The 18,948-nt window shown below is 46.5% G+C and overlaps 1 protein-coding gene across 3 annotated transcripts in view; it reads left to right on the top strand.

The window, feature by feature from the left end:
- The first annotated feature begins 1,493 nt into the window (after positions 1-1,493).
- SLC8A3 (solute carrier family 8 member A3) overlaps positions 1,494-18,948 on the top strand; it is a 150,547-nt gene continuing 133,092 nt past the window's right edge. For all 3 annotated transcript variants that reach the window (XM_054449292.2, XM_063651743.1, XM_063651742.1), the window contains exon 1: positions 1,494-1,561. The gene's annotated coding sequence lies outside the window, so the exon portion shown is untranslated. The remainder of the gene's footprint in view (positions 1,562-18,948) is intronic.

Genomic DNA, 18,948 nt, shown 5'->3' with positions numbered 1-18,948 from the left:
TAGATCTGCCTAATGCCACCGATAAGCTAAGGGCTTGAAACCCCATTCTTAGGAGTGGCTTGCCCACCCCGCATGCCTCTAGGATCAAGCCTGACAAATATAGCAGAAATTACAGGCCTCTGATTTAAGGCTACGTGTGTACACTTCGCCTGAGCCAAGCCCCAAGCCCTAGTCCCGCTGCTGCATCAAAGGACCAGCTCTCTTCCAGCCTCCAGGCCCAGAGTAAGCAGCAATTTGGGAGGCAGCCCCCTCTTATTTTTAGCTTTAGAAACCCGAAAAGCCAACATACCAGAGCTCACCCAAGCGTCTCTCACAAGCTGTTGTTTGACTTGGGTTGAGAAAATGACAGACTGGGTTCTGCACCAAGAAGAGAAGAAAAAAAGAGGGGGAAAAAAGGAGTTTTCTTTTCCCTCCACTGCCAATCTCCATCCCCCTCAACTCCTCCCCTAGGCCTGGGTGGACCCTGCCTGGGTAATAGTTCCCTACTATATTTAAAAACCACAGATGTGTTTGGTGGAGACTTAATTTCGGAATTGCAGGCAGCGTCTCCTGAGGACAAGGGGAAAGCCGGTGCCGCGCGCCCGCCTGCTGCCTGGAGCTCCCAACTTGGCGGAATCCAGGTCAGGACGCGCCGCCGTTTTGACTTGCTGCCGGCCGGGAGGCGCGGGCGCCAGGCTCCAACGACTGGGGTGGGTGGCCGCGGGGCAGGGGTTGGATCTGAATTCGGCCCTCGGGGGCTCTGGATGCGGGATGCGGGATGCGGGATGCGGGATGCGGGCTCGACTTCCTCGCTGCTGGTCGAGGAGCGTTCTGAGAGTCTCCCCTCCGCGCGCGAGGATAAATATGCGCGGCTTGTCATTCGGCGCAGCGCTGTCTCCCAGCTGATAGGGTGACGTTCCGTTTGGAGGCTTGGAGATTGGCTTTTTGATTTGGCTTCTTGCGGCAGCTTAATGGGCAAAGCTCTCCGCTCGCCCAGAAACCAGCCTCTCCGCGCGTCCCCTCTGCGCGCGGCGAGGCCGAGACGTCTCCCGCGGTGACAGCGTGCAAGGCGGAGACCCGGCGCGCTCCCAGCCCAGGGAAAGCCCAGGCGACCCGACCGCAAGCCCGAGCCCGGGTCCCTCGGAGCCGCCAGGGCGCGCCGGGCTGCTCGCCTTCCTGCCCCTCCCGGCAGGAATCCCCCGCCGCCCGCGGCCGGGACTCCGGGCCTCTCCCGGGCGTAGATTCCAGCCACCGCTCTGGGTCGGGATTTCCCTCTTTCTGAAATCCGCGTGGAAGGACCCCTCCCAGGGCCCCTCGCCCTGGCCCCAGACACCCTCCCTCCCGGACCCCGCGCTCCAGATGCGCTGCCCAGCAGCTCCCTGACAGCTGCAAGCCCACGAACCCCGGCGGGCGGGCGGGCGGCGGCGGCGGACTGACATGCCCCGGACGCGGCTGCGGCCGGCGGGCAGCCCGCGGGGGCGATGAGCCGCTGCGGCCGGTGAGGCGCCCGGCGGCGGGGGCATCGCGTACCTTCCTCACCCCCCTCACTTGCCCACTCCGCTCGGGAGGCCGAGAGGAAACGGTGAGTAATGGGGTGAGCCTCCTGCCCTTCCCCCTTAGCGGGCAGCCGAGACATGGGAGGTAGAGGTTGGGGGGCTTGGGATGCCCCTAAGAGGATCTCTGATTGTGAATAACGGGATTAAGTTATTTCTCAAGATCATTCATATGAACCGCCTTCCTGTGGATTTAGTGCCAGGAGAAGTGGGGTGAGGGTGCCCCGGAAAGTGTACATTGTGTATGCGGTGTTGGGGGGGCAGATCTGGCAGAGTGGGTGTCTACGGGAGGGTGCCGCCGGGTGGGGAGGGGCAGAGAGAGATGCCTGGGCAGATGGGTACAGTCGGATCGTGAGCATGCTGGGTTGGTAGCGGGTGCTGTTTGGGGAGACTGACTGCTGTGTTGTGTGTGCTGGATGCATGTCGGCATATGTGTGCCGCCTGGGGCCAGGGCGTGTTGTGCTTCTGGTGCTGTGAGTGTCCGCCGGGTTTGGGGGCTAGCAGGGAAGCGCGTTATCCACTCGGCGCGCGCCCGCGTGCACATACGCACGCACGCGCTCACCCCAATCTCCGGACTCCACCGCCGCGGGTCGGGAGCTGCAGCCCCAGAGCAACCACTACTGGGGCCAAGGGGGCGAGGGAGAAGGAGGGTTTCTCCAGTCCTGCACTCTCCAGCCCCTGGTGGTCTGCGTGATCGGGGGCTCAGTGGAGAGAATGGAAATATATAACTAACCCTCCCCTGATCCCCCAATACACACACGCGCGCACACACACATGCGCGCGGACACACACACACACACACACACACACAGTCAAAGCCCTCGTTCAGAGGCTAGCGCTGCTGCTCCTACAGGCCCTGGCTGACCTGCCCAGAGGACCCGAGCCACTGGGAAAGATGATGAAAACAATTTGCTCAGGGGAAAAAAGCAGTTTTTCGTCTTAATTCATTGTGTTTTATTTTTAACCGTGTGGTAGTGGTGGTGGTGGCGGGGTGGGGTTAAATAGAAGAAATGCCTTTAATGCAGTACCATAAATTTACCCGCTCATCGCAGCTTCCTTCTCTCTCTGTCTCTCTCTGTCTCTCTCTTTCTCTCTCTCCCCCCGCCCGCCCCCCTTCTCTTCTCTTCTCTCCTCCTTTCCTCTCTCTCTCTCTCTCTCTCTCTCTCTCTCTCTCTCTCTCTCTCCCCCCCTCCCCCTTTCCTGGCGATTAAAAAACAAACCTCTGAACGCATTCAGCGGTTAGGTCTCCCAGGCAGAAGAATTAAAACTGGTTTCAATTTATCAGAAACGCAGACTGCAGCAGGCGCAGCCAAGCTCCTGGGTGGTCAAGAAACACCCGAAGGGGGTGGGGGGAGGAGGGAGTTGAGGGGGGGTGGAATGTGGGTACGTGATAGGAACACATCCGGCCTTCTGGTGGGGCACCAAAAGGGAAGCCTCCTCGGCCCCTGGCGACCCGGTGACTTGCAGCGGTGTGTGATTAATCTTCCACAGCTGTCGTGCCCCATCCACTTGAGCTGAGCTCTTGTTTACCTCGATTTTCAAATATAGCTGCTGCGCCATGCTCTTCCTGAAATAGGGGGATCAGTTCTCCCTTTATGGGCTCTTGGCCTCCGGCTGGGGCTTCTTTTTGCTGGCGTCACTGGCTGGATCCAAGTTTGAGAGGAACCTGCCCCTTCATGCATTGCAGGTCTCCAAAGGAGGATAGCTGATGGTCAAAGCTTAGGGTAACTAGATGTGGACTGATCACCCCAGCCCCTCATTGCAATCTACAATGCCCAGCAGCAGTCCCCACACACAAGTCCACTTTGTAGGCTCCTTTTTCTTTAAATAAATGTAGATAATGGGTTGAGAAGAAGCAGATAAGGCCTATAGAACTGAACTTGGTTGAAGTGGTTCTTTCTTTAACTTGATGGAGAAGGGAAGGCCATTTATGTAGTTTCCTCCGCTTGGAATGCTTTATTTTTCTTCCAACATACTCCTAAAGTACTCCTACTCAAGCTTCAGCTCTCAGCTCACTAGTTACTTCCTCAAGGAAGCCTTTCATATCCTCCCTGACTAGGCCAGATCCCTGCTTACTATACACCTGTATTAGTCCGTTCTCACACTGGTAATAAACACATACCCAAGACTGGGTAATTTATAAAGGAAAGAGGTTTAATGGACTCACAGTTCCACAGGGCTGGGGAGGCCTTAGGAAGTTTACAATCATGGTGGAAGGGGAAGCAAACATGTCCTTCTTCACATGGCAGCAGCAAGGAGAAGTGACGAAAAAAGGGGGAAAAGCCCCTTATAAAGCCATCAGATCTTGTGAGAACTGTCACAAGAACAGCAGCATGGGGATTACTGCCCCCATGATTCAATTAGTTCCCTGGCTTCCTCCCAGGACACGTAGGGATTACAGGAACTACAATTCAAGATGAGATTTGGGTGGGGACACAGCCAAGCCATATTTGGCCGTGGAGTCCATTGGACTCCAAAAGAAAAATATTTGTTTATTCATTCAATTAGCCATTTATTCAATAAATATTCAAGAGCCACCTACTCTGTCAGGCATGTGCTAAGTCCAGACGCAAATAAAATAGGATGGACCCTTTCCTCATAAACACTCATAATCTGAACTTATGTTTTTGAAGTAATTTAAAGACGCCCATTAAATTTATGTATGTGATTAAGTAATGCCAGGCACACCTTAGACAACAGACTCCACAAAGGGAGGAAACTGTGTCCCCAAGGCCTAGCACTGTGCCTGGCATAGGATAGGTGCCCAGTAAATGTTGGTTGAATGAGTGGAATTGGAGGAACAATTACATTCTTTCCTTCTCTGTTCCTGCTCTTCTGAGCTCTCCTTTACACTGCCACCTACAGCTTCCTGGTCGGAGAAGGGAGAATATGGTTACTGAACTGACCCTGTTAAAACTATTCCCATGCCCTGTGCTCCCCCAGGGGATAGGACCCTAAAGCCGATAGGTTGTCCTCTTGCCCTAGCCCTGCACTGTGCCTGTGCAGGATGGTTCCTCTTGCATTCTCTGGGCACAGTTGTTGGTATTACTTATGGGCACTGATAGTGGGCATGTTCCCCAGCCTGCATGCTTCAGTCATTGCCCATGATCAGGATTTGGGAAATGTGTCACACATTTGGACTTCTTTTCAAACTATTGAGATTAGATAAAAAGAAAGGAATAGGATGGGCGCGGTGGCTCACGCCTGTAATCCCAGCACTTTGGGAGGCTGAGGCAGGCGGATCACCTGAGGTCAGGAGTTCGAGACCAGCCTTGCCAACATGGTGAAATCCCATCTCTACTAAAAATACAAAAATTAGCTGGGCATGGTGGCAGGCACCTGTAATCCCAGTTACTCAGGAGGCTGAGGCAGGAGAATCACTTGAACCTGGGAGGTGGAGGTTGCAGTGAGCCGAGATTGAGCCACTGCACTCCAGCCTGGGCGACAGAGCGAGACTCCATCTCAAAAAAAAAAAAAAAGAAAAAGAAAAAAGGAATAACCCCCTTCACTTAAGCCTGGTTGCTTTGCCTAAGAGATTCAAATATGTGATGAGGCTCAGAAAAACATTGAACTCCAAAAGAAAAAGCATTCATTTATTCATTCAGCTAGCCATTTATTCAATAAATATTCAACAGCCACCTACTCTGCCAGGCATGTGCTAAGTACAGAGGCAAATAAAATAGAATGGCCTTTTTCCTCATAAACACACATTCCAGCAAGCATAACCAGCTAGTGAATGGACAATTACTGTATAAAGTGATTTATGCCAGTGAAGGGTAAACCCCATGATAATGGAAGCATATAGGAGGAGCACCTCTTCCTATGGGCTTAATGAGGACTTGTAGGGACAGCTAAGCCCAGAAAGGGAGGATAGGTAGGAGTTAGCTTTGGTGAAAGAAAAGAGGAGAGGAAGTAAAGAGGAGAGGAGAGTGGAGGGAGAAAGTGTTATGAGTGAAGGGATTCGTATGTAAAGACCTAACATGGATAAGAGCTCTTCCAAATGACTGAAGACAGAGATTAAAATGTAGTGGGGAGTTGAGTGTGGAGAAGGCATAGGGGTCAAACCATAAAGGGCTTGTACTCCATGCCAAGAATTTCCACTGAGTTTCCAGCATGGGGTTAGGAAAATGTTGACTACTGATTTGAAAGGTCAGACTTGCATTTTAGATAGTATACTGAAACTGGAACGTGGGAGAGAGAGGAAGGTAAAGAGGAAGCTGTATAGAAACCCAGGTGTATGGTCCTGGCAGCCTATGAAAATGAGGGCGGGGGTTTCCTCTTTCTGTTTCAATGTACAGACTCTCACAGGTAGCGACTATCTGGGGCCAGTGTCGCGTAGGAGGTAAAAAGAATTTACCAAGACAGTTGTAGGTAAAAAAGAAAATAAAAGGCAGATTTATTAGAGAACATATGAAGACAGATTGCAATGAAGCAACAGGCAGGTCAGCAAGAGAAGAAAGAGCTGACTGCAAGGAGACAAAGGCTTGCTGCAGACTTTATAGGATGGAGCTTGTGCCGGAGAAAGCTATGTGCAGCACTGATAATGCCAAGGTTGCAGTGAGTTAACTTGCACTTTTCTATCAGCCGATGGTCTGGTGATAGCTGGGTACAGGAAGATTGTGAATTATTTGCACAGGAGGGCTATGTGTCCTGGACCATGAAAGCTATAAGCTTTCATGCCTTATAAGCTATAAGGCAGACTTATGGCTTATCTGCTTTCTCTTTTTGCTTTCCTCTGGTCCTGCCAGCCTGACCTCTTTTCCCTAATTAGGACTCCACACAAACCAGAGATACCCTTCTAGGAAAAAGTTTCGCTAATTTTCTCTAATGAGATTGGTTTATGTTTGGTTGTTCATTTGTGTTTTGAATGGGCCCTCTAAACTCAACACTGGGCAGATGCCTTAGGGGAAAAGAGAAAGGGCTCCACAGAATGTGAGACATATTTCCTGGCCAACTGAACTGCAGAGCAAAGCAAACTCTCAGAGATTTGAGATGGAGACATCTGTGAAGGCTGAGACATGCCTGAAGAAGGGGCCTGGAAGAGTAAGAATTTAGGTCCATGGAGACTATAGAGCAAGACATCTAGACAGGAGACTGACATGTGTATGTACGTGGTATTTAAAAATACTATGGTGAGTGAATAAAAGCTAATTCTAGAATCCAGGGTACTTGGATATAGCATACAGAATCACATCTAGTAAGAAGAAAACAGCTCTGTTTCATCTATATGTAAATTGGAAGAGACCAAATAGCATTTACTGCCTCGATATTTGGAATGATAAATAGGGCTTTCCTAGTTGTGTGCTGGAATGCTGGGTCATGTGGCGACTAGATCTGGAAGTAGGACCAGAAGCTGTGCTCCTGCCATGGCTTCCATGTGATAATTTCCAAATCACTCGACAGGAGAGGACCTCGAAGTCCAAAAGAATGAAACCAAACAGTGTGAGCTTGGTCAGCATTCTTCCTTTGCACCCTGATTTCTCCACTGGGTTCCTCGTCCTTCCCTGTCACTAATCTTGGAGTAAAAAACAAACAAACAAAAACAAAAGCCTTCATTTCCTGCACAGTGCCCAGGATCTCACCCTTGCCTTACTTTGGTAAACTGCCCCAGTTCCATCTCTTATCTGAAGCATCTTTCTTCTTCAACACAGAATCCTCTCCCTCCACAAACACCATCTTAAAAAGAATATCACTTCTCTAATTCCTTTTCCCCATTATACTCTTTCCCCATCATGCCTTCAACAAACTCTTGAAATTTTAATCATTTGTCCCTATTTTCTCATCACTCATCCACTCACTTCCCACTTTTCTCCACCTTCTCCCCAAGTCTCATCCAACAAGGACTTCTCATTCCCCAAAATATAATGACTTATTCCAAAGAGCTGCCCGCTGTCCTCCCTCTTTCTTTCTCTCTCTCCCTCCCTGCATCAGATAATATTGACCATTAGCTCCTTAAGTCTTTCCTCTTTCGGCTTCTTTCACACAGAGCTCTCTAGGTCTCACTACCTCTACATGGCCCCTCTTCCACTTCCACTCCAAGATTCTGTCCTCTCTCCCAATTTTTCCTTTTTCCATTATCCCTTGGCAGTCTCCCTGAATGGTTTTTGCTGTTACTGCAGTGTGGATAGTTCCCAGAGTCTGTGACTCTAGCTCTCCAAGCCGGGTGTCTTGTTTCCAGCCGTGTGCACAGTATCTCCAACAAGATGTCCTGTTAACTCCTCCTGAATTTTTACTAACCTGACATCATCTTTGTCCTTAGGAGCTTCTCCTCCTGACTTCCCACTTTCTCTTGATGGCACCAACAAACTTCCAGTCACCCTGGCTCGAAACCTCCAAGTTTATATTTGAACTCCTCTCCCTTGTTCCCCAAGTATTGCTTGAGGTATTTTATAAGCCCACGCCCCTCTTCTTCATCCCAAACACCCATCACCCAAACACTACTCAAGTGCAGATTTTATCACCTCTTGTATAAAAATAATGTGTGTGTGTTTACCATCTGTCAGCTACTCTGTTGCAAAGTGCTTTATGTTGATTTTCCCATTTAATCCTTACCATGACTGTACAAAGTAGTTACTATTATTATACTGTAAAAAACAGCTTTCTGCCATCTTCCCAACTTCAACCTTTCCCTCTTTCAGTTCATTTTAATCAGTTACAAGATTCACCTCCTAAAATGCCCTTATAAACTTATCATTTTTCTGCACAAAAAACTTTGAAGGGCATTCCATTTTTTGCAGTTCCTTGTATTCAAGGCCCTGTATGAGCTGGTGCCCCACTCCATATCTAGCCTCACTTTTTACAGTTCCCTTGCCCTTTCTGCTTTTGTGCATTTGTTCACAGTTTACCTTCCCCTAAGACTTCTGCTTATTCTTCAGTGTTCAATTCAAATGCCTCTGCCTGATGGGAAGGCTTTATGGAGAAGCTGTCCCTTCCTCCTGTGAATTTTAATAATGTGACATCTGTTTTTCATTAGCCCTTTACACTTTTTGAAATGCATTTTTTTTTTTTTTGCATGTGGCTTACCATCCCTCCTGGAGCAAGTGCTTTTTCTGTCTCCCACTCTATGTCACATGATGCCTGAAATACAGTAGCTGTTCAATGAAAAAGTGGAGTGAATAAATGAATATACTCCCTCACCCATGAAGCAGGTGAAACAAGGTCAAGAAAGGGGATCTATACTATTTCCTAAAATAAGTATAAGGATTTAGGAAATCTATACTATTTCCTAAAATATAAGACAATGGTGGAGTCAAAATTCAAACCAGGGACAGGAAAATGGTGTCATAGAGGAGGCAATGAATTGGCGATAAAAGGTTATGTTCTAATTCTTATCACTTCTGACAACCACAGGTAAGACTCACCTCTGTTCTCTGGGCCTTGGATTCCTTATCCATCAAAAGAGTTTGTGTTAGATGTGTTGACTTTTATGCTCCTCCCTGACCTGACAATTCTGTGTTCTGTGTGTCTTGTTTCATAGCATACAGATTGTCTCCTGCTAAGAATACTTTTAGTGCTGACAGTATCTTTCATTTCAGAACCTTCCAGCTGTAACTTGAAGCCTCTAGTGTATCTGTTATCACATTGAGTCTCTAGAGATCAACTTGGCCAGTCAACTCAGCTGTCCAGCCTGTAAGGTGCCCTAAACTGGTTAGAGTGCCCCAAGGGCCCCAGGTTGGCACTCCTCAATGTGCAGTCACCAGTCAGCTCCCACTGCAGTATTCTAGGGCATTTGCAGAATAACTAGTAGTGCTCTAGGCTCCCAAATGTTCCAGACATCCTATCTCAACTCCTGCACTTCTGCCTTTCATAGATCCCCCAGAAAAGATGTGTTTAGAGCCATGTAGATTCTGTTGAGAGTCTAGTAAAACCACTCTGCTCAGTGGCTTTCTAGATGCTCCACCTACCCCAAACATACCACTGTACTCTCTCCCCAGTGAGACAGGAAGAATCCTCTTGAGCCAGTGCCTTTTAGCCCCTGAAAAGAAACTAATAGAGGGATCAACCTCAAGGGGAAATCATTATGGGAGAGCACATCTGTGAAGGCAGTAGCTAGATCTGCTGGGAGTCTGGGGAATCTGCTCCTAGCACCCCCTTGTAATAGGAGGGCCCAGAGCATCCCTAGAGTTGATTATACAGGAGAACTACCCAGACTTGTCTCAGAGAGATGACTTTGACTGCTTGCCAGGTTTTATTTGTTCTTTAATCAGGCAATGATATGATTTAATTCCATATTTCAACATTTAAAAAATTAAAATAAATTAAATTGCATTAAAATACATCTGGCTTCTGGAGAATAGCCTGAGAAATATGTACATAAAGGAGGCTGATCACCAGCATCCCTTGATGGCTTTGCAACAGGGCAGAAGGATGTCAGCCTCCCCCATGGGTAACCTCAGAAGATAGAGCCCAGGTGGTTCTCTCTTGGCAACAGGGAAGGGCAGGAACGATGTCGGCCTCAGGCTGCCCTGGGATTCTTGCTCCTTTGACTCCAGCCCTGACTTCCTTTCAGTTGCAGGGGATACTTTCTCTTGGTCCTTCCTGACATGACACACTCCTTCAGCCTGCTGAAAGGAGACCTCTGGCATTCACAGCACCAAGGTTTGGTTCTGGCTCCATTATTTATTGGCATAGCAACACTCAGCAATAAACTGAGCCCCAATTTCTTCTTCTGTATGATCATCCTCATAAGAAGGATTAAATAAGATCCTGTGAGTGAGAAGTTCTTTGTAAACCCCTGGCACATAGCATTGCTTAATATTTATTGAATGAATGATGCAGTATAAATGCCAATTATCATTATGCCATACTCTGAAGGAAAAGTGAGGTGCTAATGAGAGGACTAAGATTGGGAGAAGGGGCCGTGTTTAGAATTAGACTCATGACTTCTGTCCAAACACTATGTGGTCCCATTGGTTCTTGAGAATGAACAAAACTATCTGAACTCTGAGGTCATTGGCTTTAACCATATACCTCTGTACCCTAAGGCTTGCCAGGAAGTTTGAAGTCTCTTCAAAAGGTGCATCTTTCCAGAATCACTTAATGAAAACTCCTGTAGAGTCATTTTACATCCACTCAACAAATACTTACTGAGTACTCCCTCTGCCAGCACTAGCCAAGGCACTGGGAATACTGTGGTGAACAAAAGGGACCAGATTCCTGCTACTATGGAGTATATATTCGATGATAAACTAGTAAACAAGCAAACAAAAACAATGATGATTTCATCAAGTGAATATGGGCTATAAAGAAAATGAAAAGTGATGTTACAAGAGAGTACTGGAGGGGGAGATTGCCTTTAGATAAGATGGGTGGGGGAAAGCCTCTCAGAGAGGGGGCATCTAAGGCCTGAATGAAATTTAGAAGTGACCTATGTGGATATTTAGGGTAAGGTTGTTCCAAGTAGAGAGAACAGTAGATGCAAAAGTCCTAAGACACATGCTTCCCTGTTCTAGAAACTTCAAAGTATTTCATCTAGGTTGGAGTGGAGTATGGGTGGAGCAAAACAAAATGGTAGGAGATTTGAAAGGTCAGCAAGTTAGAAGCTAGACAAGAAGTCAGTAGGGTGTGGGGTGCCACAGAAAGAGAGAGGATACAAAGAATGGCATGATCTATCTGATTTACATTTTAAAGAGACTTTCTGGCTGTTTTGTGGAGAGTAGATTATAAGGGGTGGAACAAGGTTGGCAGCTGTTGCAGTAGTCCAGGTGAGAGATGTAATATTAAATGTTAAATCTCCAGGAGCTAGAATGGAATGTGACACATATTTGGCACTCAATAAATTTGAGAATGCATCCAGGCAGAAATGATCTTCAAAGAACCTACAACTGTGATGGGCACATAGTAAGTACTCAACAAATACTTTCATTCATGAATCAATGAACAGCATCATGCTTTCTTGTAGTCACTCTAGACTAACTTGAAGTTAATCTCATTATTTTGGGTCTTTTACACATAATTCTTATTTTTCTAGCTAGCATTTTTTCTTAGGAGCAATATGTTCCATGGGTTCATTTTATCCTTTGTGAAACTGTGCGGTCATTTGAAACAGATCTGAGACGTCTAACTTCATAACCTTTAGGCAGTGTTCATAAGTCCCCAAACCCTTTGCTCACACTTAGATACTGATCTCATATACCTTTCTGTGTGTCACTCCAGAGGGGGAACCAGACCTGCTTCATCAGTGCATCTCCAGAGCTTATCACAGTCTGGTCTATTGAATCCACAAATGGTTATTCCCTTGACTAGACTGAGGAACACTCTAAGGCCTTGGTTGGGTTCCATTTGTCCCACAGTTACAGGAAGTCCTAAAGCTAAGAAGATATCTAAGTTGGATGGTTTTGTGTTGATTCCTTCAGCTTCCATTTCTTGGGGCCTGGAGATCTCAGGATCAGGATGAACTTTGCAGGGCCAGTGGAGGAAGGGGCCTGATGTGGTGTGGTCCTTGCTAGGCCTCTTCATTCTTCTTCACCATCATCTTCTGTTTCCATTGGTCTCCAACTTAGATAGATTCCCCTTTCAGTGCCTCTGAAATCCACGCCTTCTCCAGCAGCCCTTCTCCCACTGCCTTGGTTCAATTCTCCATTGCCTCTTATCCCAGTCTTGGGAGAGTCTGGACTGGTCTTCCTGCCTCCAGTCTTGCCCCGCTTTCATTCACCTATCCTGTTCCCACACTGTCATCACTCTAGGTTGCCTATCCAAAAGAAAAACATTGATCTTGTCCCTCCTATGATTAAAAACCTTCGGTGCTTCCTTATTGCCTCCAAGAGAATGCCCACATTCCTTGGCCAGGCACACAAGGCCTCTTACCAGCGATTCATCACTTATCTCCACAGCTTCTCTCAAGTCTTTCAGCCATACTGCTCATCCTTCTGGAAACAGACGCTGCTTGTTCAGGCTTCCATGCCCTTTAGCATGGGCTTCCTATGGCCTTTGTTTGAGATGCACTGGCTTCCACCCAATTAACTCCTGTTCGTTCTTTAAATCCTAGATCTAATGTTAGCTGGTTCATGCAGCTGGCCCCAGTGATCCCAAGAGGTGCTATACCTTCCTTTCTTGTGATCTTTTGGCACGTTGCACATGCTTCAAAATCTGGTAGTTGTTTTGGTGTAATTATTTGGTTTTCTGTCACTGCTCTCCAGTGAAGTGTGTGCTTCTCTAGAGGGATTATATTTTGTTCATATTACTCAAATTCAGAAAACCTTGCTCATAGCATCCCTGACAGATGGTTCTCCAGCCTCCAAGTTGAACACTGCCAAAGATGGGAGGACTCACTGGATATTATCCCTTCTATTTTTGCACATTCATTCGATGTACTCATTCATTCAATGAATATATACTGAGCATCTATGATATGCCAGGCACTGATTTAGGCACTGGGGATACAGAAATATCAGATAAAAATTTCTACCCTCTTGGAACTTATATTCTAACTTTTTTGAATGTGTGGAAAAAAATGAGTTTGGAACAAATTAACCTTCTCAGCATAATTCAGTGAAAGCCAGCCTGTGACACATAAGCTGGGTTTCATACAAATGCATGCATGCATGCATGCATGAATGAATAAATGAGTAAGTGAGTGAATGAACAAAGAGGCCGTGAGGAAGTGTGAAGAAGTAGACCTAAGCTATTATCACTGAAAGGAAAAATAATTAGAAATACAACTTGCTGAAAATGGATGAATAGCATCATTTTCCTACAAAGACAAGAGAATTATGTATCTTTTATATTTCATGAGTACAAGTATAAACCAAGTAGACAGCAAGTTTAGGGAAAGATAAAGGGAAAATCTGCTTATGTGGGTAGAGAATTGATGCTGACTATTCTCGGCAAGGTATGAAAGGAAATGAGATTCCAAGAAGGTGAGATGTTTGTCCAGCACATAGAAATGTCTTGTGGTACCCATTTGTGAGTCAACACATGATCTGCTATGAGTCTCTCTCCCAGTCCAAAGAAAGTCTCTAATGGCTAGAATACCTGGGATGCAAATGTCATAGTCAGGCGAAGTTCCCTCTCTTCTCTTCCAGGATTTTCAACCTTGTCTGTATCTTAAAATCAATTAAGGAACTTTTCAAAAACGTAAGTATTTAGGCTCCTCTCCCAGAGAGTTCAAAACTTAGGTCTGGAGTAGGGTCTAGATGTCTGTATTTTTTAGAACTCCATGGTTATTCAGATGTACAGCCTTCTCTAGAATGTGATCCTGGTTCCATCACTGTCTCCAACTGGAGGGTGACTTAAATGCAGATGTAGACCCAGCCATGGGAAAAACAAAACTTAAATTAAGCTGAGCTAAGCCCTCTCTCTTCCTAGCTCTCTGGCCCACTCTCAGTGTTTGTAACTCTCCAGATCTGTCAAGGATTTGCAAAGGGCAAAGTCCTCTGGTTGACTCAAGTCTAGCACATTTCAGGCATCTTTGAATCACAGAATTTTAGAGGCACAGAGGGTATCAGAGGTCAAGTTCAACCTCTTAGTCCTATCAATAGAGTGTCACGGAGTGTGATGATTCATTTTTACAAACAAAAAAGCTTCCCCTTTGGGAGGCTGAGGTGGGCGGATCACTTGAGGTCAGGAGTTCGAGACCAACCTGGCCAACATGGTGAAATCACACCTCTACTAAAAATACAAAAATTAGCCAGGTGTGGTGGTGCACACCTGTAATCCCAACTACTTGGGAGGCTGAGGCAGGAGAATCGCTTGATCCTGGGATGCGGAGGTTGCGGTAAGCCGAGATTGAGCCACTACACTCCAGCCTGGGCGACAGAGTGAGACTCCCTCTCAAAAAAAAAAAAAAAAAAAGAAAAAAAAAAGCTTCCCTATATTGAGTTGAAATTTTTCATAGAGCTTCCAGAAGAGTGTGGAAGATGGATAGGTAAATAGATAAGCCCAGTACACTGTGACAAGTGCTTCAGGGGTGACCAAAGTGTTAAAGGAATCCAAGAGAATAAATGACTCAGTTTACAATTAGAGGAAGACGCATTTTCGGGGAAGCCTTCCCAGAAGACACAGAACTTTCTGGAGCCCAAAGTTCTTGACCTAAGGGATCTTGATCCCTAGCCTACTCTTCCACCATCCCTTTCATCTCCTGGAGCTTAAAAGCAGACTTTAGCATTTGACACGCCAAGTTTCATAGCCCCTCTTTGCCACTTGCTCAGCTGGTAGACCTTGGGTAAATTATGAATCTTTGAGACCCCTATCTCCTCATTTCTAAAACTGACAACAAGACATGTCTCATGGTGGGTTTGTGAGGTATTAAATAACAGATATAAAAGTGCCTAGAGCAGAGTTGGCTATAGAGTAGGTGCCTGATGAATATATATGATCATTGCTGTTGTCATCACTTTTTTAAAGTCCTTGGTCCTTATAAAGAATGAGGAGGCAGAGGCCTGCTGATGCCCTGGTCTGTCTAGGAAGCTTTCTTTTCTCTTCTTCTGTAGTAGTACCTGGGAGAGTGTCAGCAGGGTTTCATGAAACTGTCAGATGGTTCAGAAGTCATTAAAGGTCTGAGAGACTTCAGGGAAGGCAAAATATGACAATTGCATGAGATCAGAGAAGCAAGAACAGTATAATATTATCTCACATACGACTGCAACATTCTCTACATTAAAAGCCCTGCTGCACTGCAGCCACTGCCCACACGGGTTGAGGCAGCTGTAGAGCCACCAACCTGAGCGCTTAGAGCAGCAGAAGAAAATCATATTACTTTCCAAGACATAGTTGTAATCAATTATTCCGATAATTACTTGTTTGTCTCCACCCCTCATCAGAAAATAAACTCTCAGAGGTTGGAGAAGTGGTTCATGGCTGTACCTGCAATTGCTAGCACAGTGTTTAGCCTTAATAGGCAAAAAAAAAAAAAAAAAAAAAAATGGATTTGGTCCAAGGGGATTTTTGGTAAATCCAGAATGTAGGCTCTCCTTGACTTTTCCCTGGTCCCCTCTTCCTACCACCCTCTTATTCTGTTATTCTCTGAGGTCTCTGTGGGAGTCTAAATTCCACACCTGGCTTTCACGTGGCTCTGGGCCCATCTAACATAAAATGTGTCCCTTCACTTCTTTCCTTTCCTGTCATCAAAGCATGTTTGACTGGAAGGAACTATAGCGATCATCTAACCCAACCTGCATTTTATGGATGAGGAAGCTGCTGCCCTAAGAGGGTCACTGACTTCCCAAGGTCTCACACCTCATTGAGGCAAGGCTGGAAAGGAAGTTCTTGTCCGTTTTCAAATCCAGGGGTCTACCATGGATCCATTCTTCCTGTATGTAGAGCTTCCAAGCTTGTTGGGGGCCTCCACATCTAGAAAGACTCAGCCTGCCCTCCTTGAGCCTTTGCTCAAAGGGGCCCTCAAACCTAGGGTATGTGTCAAGCACAGTGGTAACAGCATGTGTCCTGGAGGTGGACTGCCAGAACTCAAATGCTTACCTTTCTGTTTACTAACTGGGGTCTTAGGCAAATTCCCTAACCTCTATGAGTTCCAATTTGCCAATTCTAAAACAGGTGTGGTGATAATAGCACCTCCTTCATTGTGAAGATTCAAAACATTAATAATGCAAGAAAAACATTTAATATCATCATATTTTCCTCCTTGGATACAAGTTCCAGTTGTGGCAGTCAAGCTACCTAAGCAGCAGAGGTCACATCTTTCCTACTCTTGAGAGAGTAAGGAGCTTCGTTCCTGTGTCTCTCGAGGAGTATTGCCGAAGACAGGACTGCACTGACTTCCACCCACTGGAGGCAGAGGAAGTGCAGGAGAATATGCAGTGTGCTTGGACTCGGGTGACACATCGGAGCCAGTGCAGCCTGGCTGGACCTAAAACTTTAATGTAAATTGGCTATGACGCCTGTGCAGGGGCCCAGATTTAGAAGCAGAACGGGACAACTCTACCCAGGCTGGTGACATACCCGGAGCAGTGTTCTCATTGGAGAAAGTGGAGGGCATAGCAGGAGGGAGAATTTGCTCAGTCTGTCCTGGTGGCACTGTTTTATTAATGATCTGGAAGAGCGGAGGAACAGTGACTTTAATTAAATTTGCCAGTGATATTAAAAGATGTCAGGAGCCACTGCTAAGGACACAGACACCTTGCAGATGGCCTCAGGGGCGTTAGGAAGATGATCCAGAAAACAGATGAGAGGCTCGGGGCTGAGCCAGGGCATCAGTTTGACTGAGAGAGGGGAGTGTGACATGGGGACAGATGGGCGTCATGAGCAGAATCTACCCAGGCCCACCATGCTTGTCTGTATCTGTTCAGTTTGCAGTAGAGTTCTGTCTGACCTTCCTGCTCCTGTCTTGCCCCCTTACAGCCATCCTAAACCCTTAGGTGAAATTGGTATTTCTGAAAGACAAATCATACCATGTCATTCTTTGGTTTACAACCCTATCACTGGCTTTTCATTGCCCTTAGAATAAAACCCCGTCTTCTCAGCCTGGCATCTAAAGCTTGCCATGAGTGAAGTCTTCCCTACTGTCTAGCCTCATCTACTGGGCCTCCTGCCTCACACTGCATGTCTTGTAATCCCATGCCCACAGCAGCCTTTTCCATCATGTTTCCATGTCTTTGCCTTTGCCTGGGCTGTTCTCTTTGACACGAATGCCCTTCCCACTTTCCTTTTTTTTTGGCTAAAGCTCACTCATGTTTGAAGTCTCATTTCAGGAATCACCTCCTTCAGAATGCCTCCCTGAATCCCCAGGCTGGCTCAGTGCCCTCTTCACGTTCCCATAGCATTCTGCCGTACCTCCTCTTTTTACAATAAAAGTGTTTATTTGTACATCTGTATACTTCTGCTAGATTGTACCTTTGAGGGCAAACACGGTGTCTCTTTTTTTTTTTTTTTTTTCCATTTAATCCACCAGCGTCTAATACCAGGTCTAGCAAATCACAGGCTTTTGTCAATGTTTGTCAAACTGAACTGATGGGAAGGAGAATATTTGGATGGGAGGCTGCAGCAGGCAGCCAGAACAACCCCAGTAAGCCTGGGAACTAGGTATCGAAACGGTAAGTTTCTCCTCTGAGCAGGTGTGGGACAGTCACCTTGCTTCTAAGTCCACGTCAGACTGGAAACTGATTGGAGGCCATGGATGTTCTACAACAAAGTGGGACAGCTTAGTAAAATGGGGTGGTTAAAACCATACTTTATGTCATCTGTCTGTGAGTTCTAGTTCTACTATTTCCTTTGTACTTTGAGTAAATGACTTAGCTAAGACTCAGTTTCCCAAAATATAAGATAGGGATAAAAATATTACTAACCTCATAGGGTTGCTATGAAAATTAAGTGAGAAAGCACTCAGCATTATGCACATAATAAACACTTGTAGATGCTAATTACTGTTATTAATGTCTTTATGGTTTGGGGTGGTCCTGGGGGAGGAACGGTCTCAAGTTGAGTCATATCTCTGAGTATGCCTCGGGGTTAATAGCCTTCTGGAACCACAGAAGATTATCTGGGTCTCTAAGGGGTTGAGCTGGACCCCCAGGATGTTGGGATCTATCTCAATTGGTGTCTGGGCCAGAGGCAATTGCATAAAAAATGACCACTGGCTTGGTCGTTAGAGATGTTCCTGCTTTCTCTAACATCTCAGCCAGAAACCATTTCCTGGCAGGGCTGCAAAGAGGAACTAGGCATTCACAGGGCGTTTTCCACCTTCAATTTCAAAAACTGGGTGCCTGCATTTGCTAGCCATCTTACCTCCTTGCCTTCTTTTCTTTTTCTTTTTTTGTTTTTGAGATGGAGTTTCACTCTTGTTGCCCAGGTTGGAGTGCAATGGCGTGATCTTGGCTCACTGCAACCTCCGCCTCCCGAGTTCAAGCCATTCTCTTGCCTCAGCCTCCCAAGCAGCTGGGATTATAGGCGTGCACCACCACGCCCAGCTAATTTTGTATTTTTAGTAGAGATGGGGTTTTGCCATGTTGGTCAGGCTGGCCTCGAACTCCTGACCTCAAGTGATCCACCTGTCTCAACCTCCCAAAGTGCTGGGATTACAGGTGTGAGCCACTGAGCCAGGCCTTGCCTTTTTTCTTTAATCTTTTCCTTCAGTTCATTTATTTTCTCATGGAATAGTCTTTTTAAACTGGCCTCTGATTCTGATCATATGATAGCACATTCCCCAGAAAAACCTGTTGCCACAAAGTGTCTACAGGGCCAAAGGAAAACAAAGACCGTCATCCTCCTTAATTCTCCTGGTCCATAAGATAAATACGACTCCAAGTCCCCTGTTAATAAGGATGATTCTACCATCCCAGTGTTCCATATCCTTTCACTCTAGAAGACCAGCTGTCTTCCCTCCCCCATGGACACTCACCCTCTTGGGATTGGTTGGCTCTCACAGCAGCCACCTCCTGTCACTGGGTTGGCTCTTGATGAAAGAACTGCTCAGCTGTGCCTACCATCTGTCATCGCTGCATGGGGCTCATTGGAATCCACAAAG

This window comes from Pongo pygmaeus, chromosome 15 (assembly GCF_028885625.2).
Source record: "Pongo pygmaeus isolate AG05252 chromosome 15, NHGRI_mPonPyg2-v2.0_pri, whole genome shotgun sequence".
NCBI classification, from domain to species: domain Eukaryota; kingdom Metazoa; phylum Chordata; class Mammalia; order Primates; family Hominidae; genus Pongo; species Pongo pygmaeus.
This window is presented reverse-complemented; position numbering and strand designations above follow the sequence as displayed.